Below are 7,853 nucleotides of genomic sequence, written 5' to 3'. Positions count from 1 at the left end.
GACAGATCATATATGAAAAGCAAGGGGCTATATGTGTATCTCTTAATAGCAATAAAACCACCAACAGGATAAAAAATATATCTCCAAAAATTAAAAATATTATACAGCTACACCAAAAGTACAAAAAAAAAAGAACAAATTAGAGAGTAGACTCAGTATATATATGATACTAAAAATTGTGGGGGAGGGGGGGGGGGGGGGGGAGTTTGAAAATGATATGTACAACTGAGTTGAAATTTGTAAACGTGTAGAATAAAGTGACTAGTGCAACCGGAAAGAAAAGGGGAGGGTATTAAATCAGTATAACGTTTATATATATACCTAACCAAATATATAAAGTGACCGGTGCAAATGAGATTTATTATTTATATAAATAATTAATGGCAAGTCATGATCACACTCCAACGCCACATAGACTACGTGTAAAAACGGGATAAAAAGTAAATAAGAAGTGTAAACAATATAAATTCATATAAAACACAAATTCAATATATGTGCCACACAATGCACTGTGCAAAATATGCCAACTAAAGTGACCAAGTGCAACGGCAAAAAAAGAAAGCCAGTGAAATAAATCACGCTGTTCCTACTATACTGACTCAGTATCAATTCTAGGGGCTTAAAAATAAAGTATATGAAAAAATAAATCCAAGGGGAGTAGAGCAGTGATGACTGACGATATTAAGTAGAGATAAAGTGCACCTGTGCAGAGTAATGATTAGGCTAGCATGGTGCCCATGATCAAAGACTAACAACAATTGGTGGCAAAATTATAATAGCTGTATACCTGAGGTGGTTCTGCCAGTGTGCGCGCTAACCCGACGCGCGTTTCGGAACGTGTATTCCTTCCTTCGTCAGGGGTGGGTGCGGAGCCTACACAGCGCGCTCCTGGCTGAACCCCGTTGTGAAGAAACCAGATTGTATCTTAATTACCCAGACAGCTACGTTTTTGCATAAACAAAAGAACTGTTTTTTAACCCCTTAGCGACCGCCGATACGCCTTTTAACGACGGCCGCTAAGGGTACTTAAAAAGTAAATAGCGCCCCCCAGAGTCGGATTTTCTCCAGGGTCTCGGCTGCCGGGGATAGCCGAGACCCCAGAGAACATGATTTGTTGTTTTTTTTACCGACCCCGCATTTGCGATCGCCGGTAATTAACCGTTTACCGGCGATCGCAAAAAAAAACCAACGCAATTTCTTTTTAATTTCTCTGTCCTCCGATGTGATTGCACATCAGAGGACAGAGAAATGGGGTCCCAGGTAGCCCCCCGATACACGCCTATCTCCCCCGGTTTTACTGACCCCTGTTTTGCGATCGCCGGTAATTAACTGTTTACCGGCGACCGCAAAAAAAAAAAAAAAGCAAAGTGTAATTCTCTGTTCTCTGATGTGATCGCACATCAGAGGACATAGAAATAGGGGGATTCGGGGACCCTATCATACTCACCTGTGTCCCTGGGTCCTCCTGCTGCTCCTCCCGGCAGGAGAAGAGCAGTTGGGGCTAAAATTAGGGTTAGGGCTAGGGTTAGGGCTAGGGTTAGGGGTGGGGCTAGGGCTAGGGCTAAGGTTAGGGCTAAGGTTAGGGTTGGGGCTAAATTCAGGGTTAGGGTTCTTTCACACTTACGTCGGTACGGGGCCGTCGCAATGCGTCGGCCCGACATACCGACGCACGTTGTGAAAATTGTGCACAACGTGGGCAGCGCATGTAGTTTTTCAACGCATCCGCTGCCCAATCTATGTCCTGGGGAGGAGGGGGCGGAGTTACGGCCACGCATGTGTGGTCAGAAATGGCGGACACGACGTACAAAAAAAGTTACATTGAACTTTTTTGTGCCGTCGGTCCGCCAAAACACAACTGATCCAGTGCACAACGGACGCGACGTGTGGCCATCCGTCACGATCCGTCGGCAATACAAGTCTATGGGCAAAAAAACGCATCCTGCGGGCACATTTGGAGGATCCGTTTTTTGTCCAAAACGACGGATTGCGACGGATGCCAAACGACGCAAGTGTGAAAGTAGCCTTAGGGTTAGGTTTGGGGCTAAAGTTAGGGCTAGGGTTGGGGCTAAAGTTAGGGTTAGATTTGGGATTAGGGTTTGGATTAGAGTTGGTATTAGGGTTAGGGTTGGCATTAGGGTTACGCTTGGGATTAGGTTTGGGATTAGGGTTAAGGTTAGGGTTGTGATTAGGGGTGTATTGGGATTAGGGTTAGGTTTGAGGTTAGGGTTGAGATTAGGATTAGGAGTGTGTTGGATTTAGGGTTTTGATTAGGGTTGTGGTTAGGGTTGACATTAGGGTTGTTTTGGGGTAAGGGTTGTGATTATCGTTAGGGTTAGTGATTAGGATTATGGATCGGGTTGGGATTAGGGTTAGGGGTGTGTTGGGGTTAGGGTTGGAGCTAGAATTGGGGGGTTTCCACTGTTTAGGTACATCAGGTGGTCTCAAAACACGACAACCAATTTTGCGCTCAAAAAGTCAAATGGTGCTCCCTACCTTCTGAGCTCTGCCGTGCGCCCAAACAGTGGGTTATCCCCACATATGGGGCATCAGCATACTCGGGATAAATTGGACAACAACTTTTGGGGTCCAATTTCTCCTCTTACCCTTGTGAAAATAAAAACTTTGGGGCTACAAAATCTTTTTTGTGGAAAAAAAAATATTTTTTTATTTTCACGACTCTGCATTCTAAACTTCTGTGAAGCACTTGGGCATTCAAAGTTCTCACCACACATCTAGATAAGTTCCATGGGGGGTCTAGTTTCCAAAATGGGGTCACTTGTGGGGGGTTTCCACTGTTTAGGCACATCAGGGGCTCTCCAAACGCGACATGGCGTCCGATCTCAGTTCCAAACAATTCTACATTGAAAAAGTAAAACGACACTCCTTCTCTTCCAAGCTCTGCAGTGCGCCATAACAGTGGTTTACGCCCACATATTGGGTATCGACATACTCAGAAGAAATTGCACTACAACTTTTGTGGTCTAATTTCTCCTGTTACCCTTGTGAAAATAAAAATTTGGGAGCAAAAAGATCATTTTTGTAGAAAAAATGCGATTTTTTATTTTCACGGCTCAACATTATAAATTTGTGTGAAGCACATGGGGGTTCAAAGTGCTCACCACACATCTAGATAAGTTCCTTAAGGGGTCTAGTTTCCAAAATGGTGTCACTTGGGGGGGTTCCCACTGTTTAGGCACATCAGGGGCTCTCCAAATGCGACATGGCGTCCAATCTCAATTCCTGCCAATTCTACATTGAAAAAGTAAAACGGCGCTCCTTCACTTCCAAGCTCTGCGGTGCGCCAAAACAGTGGTGTACCCTCACATATGGGGTATCGACGTATTCAGGAGAAATCGCACAACAACTTTTGTGGTCTAATTTCTCCTGTTACCCTTGTGAAAATAAGAATTTGTGGGCGAAAAGATAATTTTTGTGTAAACAAATGCGATTTTTTATTTTCACGGCTCTACGTTATAAACTTCTGTGAAGCTCTTGGGGGTTCAAAGTGCTCACCACACATCTAGATAAGTTCCTTAAGGGGTCTAGTTTACAAAATGGTGTCACTTGTGGGGGGTTTCCACTGTTTAGGCACATCAGGGGCTCTCTAAACGTGACATGGCGTCCGATCTCAATTCCAGCCAATTCTGCATTGAAAAAGTCAAACGGCGCTCCTTCACTTCCAAGCTCTGCGGTGCGCCCAAACAGTGGTTGACCCTCACATATGGGGTATTGGCGTATTCAAGAGAAATTGCATAACAAAATTTATGGTTACATTTCTGTTTTTACACTTGTGAAAATAAAAAAAATGGTTCTGAATTAAAATGTTTGCAAAAAAAAGTTAAATGTTCATTTTTTCCTTCCACATTGTTTCAGTTCTCGTGAAGCATGTAAAGGGTTAATAAACTTCTTGAATGTGGTTTTGAGAACCTTGAGGGGTGTAATTTTTAGAATGGTGTCACACTTCGTTAGTTTCTATCATATAGACCCCTCAAAATGACTTCAAATGTGATGTGGTCCCTAAAAAAAAGGTGTTGTAAAAATGAGAAATTGCTGGTCAACTTTTAACCCTTACAACTCCCTAACAAAAAAAAAATTTGTTTCCAAAATTGTGCTGATGTAAAGTAGACATGTGGGAAATGTTATTTATTAACTATTTTTCATGACATATCTCTCTGATTTAAGGGCATAAAAATACAAAGTTTGAAAATTGCAAAATTTTAAAAATTTTAGCCATATATCCGTTTTTTTCATAAATAATCGCAAGTAATATCGAAGAAATGTTACCAATAACATGAAGTACAATATGTCATGAAAAAACTATCTCAGAATCAGCGGGATCCGTTGAAGCGTTCCAGAGTTATAACCTCAAAGTGACAGTGGTCAGAATTGCAAACATTGGCTCGGTCATTAAGTACCAAATTGGCTCTGTCACTAAGGGGTTAATCTGTATATTGGCTTGTGAATTTAAGTGTTTATGTCTGGTGGGTCAAAAAGACAGACTGCCCACTGATATACTATCTAACATACTGTGTAAGGGTACCGTCTCACAGTGGCACTTTTGTCGCTACGACGGTACGATCCGTGACGTTCCAGCGATATCCATACGATATCGCTGTGTCTGACACGCAGCAGCGATTAGGGATCCTGCTGAGAATCGTACGTCGTAGCAGATCGTTTGGAACTTTCTTTCGTCGCTGGATCTCCTGCTGTCATCGCTGGATCGGTGTGTGTGACACCGATCCAGCGATGCGTTTGCTTGTAACCAGGGTAAACATTGGGTTACTAAGCGCAGGGCCGCGCTTAGTAACCCGATGTTTACCCTGGTTACCAGCGTAAAAAAAACAAACACTACATACTTACATTCCGGTGTCCGTCAGGTCCCTTGCCGTCTGCTTCCCACACTGACTGACTGCCGGCCGTAAAGTGAAAGCACAGCACAGCGGTGACTCACCGCTGTGCTGTGCTTTCACTTTACGGCCGGCAGTCAGTGAGTGCGGGAAGCAGACGGCAAGGGACCTGACGGACACTGGAATGTAAGTATGTAGTGTTTGTTTTTTTTTACGCTGGTAACCAGGGTAAACATCGGGTTACTAAGCGCGGCCCTGCGCTTAGTAACCCGATGTTTACCCTGGTTACCTGGGGACCTCGGCATCGTTCGTCGCTGGAGAGCTGTCTGTGTGACAGCTCTCCAGCGACCACACAACGACTTACCAACGATCACGGCCAGGTCATATCGCTGGTCGTGATCGTTGGTAAATCGTATAGTGTAATGGTACCCTAAGTCTGTAATAGTGACTGTACATTGAGTGGGTTAAGCTTTGTTTATTGAGTGTGCTTATACAGTGGGGCAAAAAAGTATTTAGTCAGTCAGCAATAGTGCAAGTTCCACCACTTAAAAAGATGAGAGGCGTCTGTAATTTACATCATAGTTAGACCTCAACTATGGGAGACAAACTGAGAAAAAAAAAATCCAGAAAAATCACATTGTTTTTTTAACATTTTATTTGCATAGTATGGTGGAAAATAAGTATTTGGTCAGAAACAAAATTTCATCTCAATACTTTGTAATATATCCTTTGTTGGCAATGACAGAGGTCAAACGTTTTCTGTAAGTCTTCACAAGGTTGCCACACACTGTTGTTGGTATGTTGGCCCATTCCTCCATGCAGATCTCCTCTAGAGCAGTGATGTTTTTGGCTTTTCGCTTGGCAACACGGAATTTCAACTCCCTCCAAAGGTTTTCTATAGGGTTGAGATCTGGAGACTGGCTAGGCCACTCCAGGACCTTGAAATGCTTCTTACGAAGCCACTCCTTCGTTGCCCTGGCGGTGTGCTTTGGATCATTGTCATGTTGAAAGACCCAGCCACGTTTCATCTTCAATGCCCTTGCTGATGGAAGGAGGTTTGCACTCAAAATCTCACGATGCATGGCCCCATTCATTCTTTCATGTACCCGGATCAGTCGTCCTGGCCCCTTTGCAGAGAAACAGCCCCAAAGCATGATGTTTCCACCACCATGCTTTACAGTAGGTATGGTGTTTGATGGATGCAACTCAGTATTCTTTTTCCTCCAAACACGACAAGTTGTGTTTCTACCAAACAGTTCCAGTTTGGTTTCATCAAACCATAGGACATTCTCCCAAAACTCCTCTGGATCATCCAAATGCTCTCTATCAAACTTCAGACGGGCCCGGACATGTACTGGCTTAAGCAGTGGGACACGTCTGGCACTGCAGGATCTGAGTCCATGGTGGCGTAGTGTGTTACTTATGGTAGGCCTTGTTACATTGGTCCCAGCTCTCTGCAGTTCATTCACTAGGTCCCCCCGCATGGTTCTGGGATTTTTGCTCACCGTTCTTGTGATCATTCTGACCCCACGGGGTGGGATTTTGCGTGGAGCCCCAGATCGAGGGAGATTATCAGTGGTCTTGTATGTCTTCTATTTTCTAATTATTGCTCCCACTGTTGATTTCTTCACTCCAAGCTGGTTGGCTATTGCAGATTCAGTCTTCCCAGCCTGGTGCAGGGCTACAATTTTGTTTCTGGTGTCCTTTGACAGCTCTTTGGTCTTCACAATAGTGGAGTTTGGAGTCAGACTGTTTGAGGGTGTGCACAGGTGTCTTTTTATACTGATAACAAGTTTAAACAGGTGCCATTACTACAGGTAATGAGTGGAGGAAAGAGGAGACTCTTAAAGAAGAAGTTACAGGTCTGTGAGAGCCAGAAATCTTGATTGTTTGTTTCTGACCAAATACTTATTTTCCACCATAATATGCAAAAAAAATGATAAAAAAAACAGACAATGTGATTTTCTGGATTTTTTTTCTCAGTTTGTCTCCCATAGTTGAGGTCTACCTATGATGTAAATTACAGACGCCTCTCATCTTTTTAAGTGGTGGAACTTGCACTATTGCTGACTGACTAAATACTTTTTTGCCCCACTGTATGCTAATAGTGCTACTTAATCCCATCACCATTGTTTGCCATATCTTGATGTTGAACTAAAGGACACTGGGTAATTCTAAAAATAGCTTACATGCCTTGGGTATAAATTGACTCAGAGTTCACATCCTGGGGGTCAGAAGTAATACAGAGCTACCAGCCGGACATTCTGCAAACCACACTACAGACAGAAGAAAGGACAGCAGCCAATTCATCATGGCACCATCACGAGGGACACTGGTCTAGGATGCTATAGGATGCAGCCTAGGGGTTTTCGGCTCCGGTTGGAAGGACACAGATCTGATCCAGTGACCATCTCTGCACCATGGATATGTTTGGAGAAAGCCAGGGTTGGGACCCGCTGGTCGCCTAGTTCCATGGAGATGGTCCGATAAGACAGGTGGTGACTCTCTTGTCAACTGGCTTTGGACCTTGTATGGACTCTATGGACAGTTCTTGGTCATCTCCCTATGCTTGTCGTTGCCCCTTCTCTGTGCGTTCATCCACAGATGGAGTAGCGACCCTGGGAGCTCTGACATCACGTCAACTGGCTCTGAACCTTGTATGGACTCTATGGACAGTTCTTGGTCATCTCCCTATGCTTGTCGTTGCCCCTTCTCTGTGCGTTCATCCACAAATGGAGTAGCGACCCTGGGAGCTCTGACATCATGTCAACTGGATGCAGAGGCGTAGCTAGAGCTTTTGCCGCCCGGGGCTGTTCCCGAGTTTGGCGCCCCCCCCCCCCCAGCTCAATACACACAAAGGTTACCAAAAATGGTTTTCCTGTTTTGTAGAACTTAAACTGGGCCTAATGGTGTCACCCCCACATGCCACACCTGTGACTTAATACCACCACACCATGACCAGGCCACATAGTGACCGAATAATACTACATACAAGGGACAAATACC

The sequence above is a fragment of the Ranitomeya imitator genome, chromosome 2 (genome assembly GCF_032444005.1).
Source record: "Ranitomeya imitator isolate aRanImi1 chromosome 2, aRanImi1.pri, whole genome shotgun sequence".
In the NCBI taxonomy this organism is placed as follows: domain Eukaryota; kingdom Metazoa; phylum Chordata; class Amphibia; order Anura; family Dendrobatidae; genus Ranitomeya; species Ranitomeya imitator.
This window is presented reverse-complemented; position numbering follows the sequence as displayed.